The sequence below is a fragment of the Phoenix dactylifera genome, unplaced genomic scaffold (assembly GCF_009389715.1).
Source record: "Phoenix dactylifera cultivar Barhee BC4 unplaced genomic scaffold, palm_55x_up_171113_PBpolish2nd_filt_p 001211F, whole genome shotgun sequence".
Classification (NCBI taxonomy): domain Eukaryota; kingdom Viridiplantae; phylum Streptophyta; class Magnoliopsida; order Arecales; family Arecaceae; genus Phoenix; species Phoenix dactylifera.
The window spans coordinates 1,667-3,332 of NW_024068546.1; positions in this window are offsets into that span (position 1 = coordinate 1,667).

Below are 1,666 nucleotides of genomic sequence, written 5' to 3' on the forward strand. Positions count from 1 at the left end.
CCCCCATTTAAGGCACAGATCTTTCCGCTGATTATCCGATGTGGGACTAAACTGGGAACCCCATCCCACAACACAGACCGGTCGGAGCTTCAGGCTAGTCTGCTCTCGGGATGATCATCGGGTTAGCCTGGCATCCGAGGACTGAGCCTCGGGAAATTCCGCTCGTTGGTCGCGCGCCTATCACTTGCCGCTCGACGGGGTTTCTTCGTGGCCAGCTGCGATCGTATTTCTCCTCCTCTCGACGCGTCGCCTGGGGAACACCAGAAGGCTATTAAACGCTAATTGAGGCGTTACCTGGGAAATCGGATCGGCCAGTTGCTGCTTGCGAGGAGTGCCAGTTAAGCGGCCGCGATACGCGCGTTCTTCGAGGCGGATGCGGCCTGGGCGCGTGCGGAGATACGTGTGCCGTGGGATACACGCCGCCTGGAGTGTCCTGCATAAAGAATGCAATTAAGGAGAACGACGCTTAGGACTTCTGCGGGCTTCTTCCCTTTGAGGGTCGCTAGGAAACATTGCCGTGCGGTCGGTTGGTCGCCTCGGACCTCCCCGATCCCGACCGCCGTGGGGAACCGCATGAGCAAGTGGTACGTAGAGACCACCGCGCGAGGGGCGTTCAGTCCGGGTCGTCCGAGGATGGCGTTGTAGGCCGAGGGAACACGGACGACCAAGAACCCGAGTCGCACCGTGGCTTCTGCGGGTGCGACGCCCGCAGTCACAGGCAGCTCAACGACACCTTCCGCCGGGACAGCGTCACCGGTGAATCCTATGAGGGGGGTGGATATTTTGTGCAACAATTGTCTGGACAAGCCCATCTTTTGGAAGGCCTCGTAAAACAAGATATCAGCTGAGCTTCCACTATCCACAAGAACACGCCTTACGTCATAGATTGCCATAGTGAGGGAGATCACCATGGCGTCATCGTGGGGGGTCTGAACCCCCTTTACATCCTCATCACAAAAGGTGATTACATTGCCGACCCTCTGCCTCTTTGCGACGGCCGCCCCTGACGCTTCCGTCGAGCCCCCTGAGTTCCTCACGGGCCGGGGGCAGCCCCCAGTGATAGTGTGGATCACGCCCGCAACGGGTCGATTCTGCTCCCGAGGCTCCGGAGGGGCCGGGTCGGCCGGACGCGGGTCTGCGGGGGGACGTCGGTCGCTCACATATCGACCGAGACGCCCCCAGCGGATGAGAGCCTCGATCTCGTCCCGAAGCTGGAAGTAGTCCTCCGTGTCGTGGCCGTGGTCTCGGTGGTACTCACAGTACGCCCGGGAGGGCCTCTTCCCAGGGATCCTCCGCATCTGTCTCGGGGCCGGGAGATCCTCCCGCCCCTTGATCTCCATAAGGATCTGGGCCCGGGGAGTTAGGAGAGGGGTGTACCGGTGAAAACGTCGGGGCGGAGAACGAGGGCGTGGGGCGCCGTGGTTCTTCGCCGGCGACGGGCTTCTGCGCCGACGCTGAGGCGTCGGGCTCCTCCTCTGGCGTGCCTCTTTCCGCCTTTTCTTCCCAAGCTTTTGAGGGATCTCGGCGGCCTCCTTGCTCCGGTGGGCGGCCGCCTCCTCGGCGTCCGCATACTGGTTCGCCCGGGACAACAGCTCTGGGAAGCTCCGCGGCAGGCGTTTGTCCAGGGAGAAGGTGAGTCTGCCCTTCCAGAAGCCACGCTTCAGGG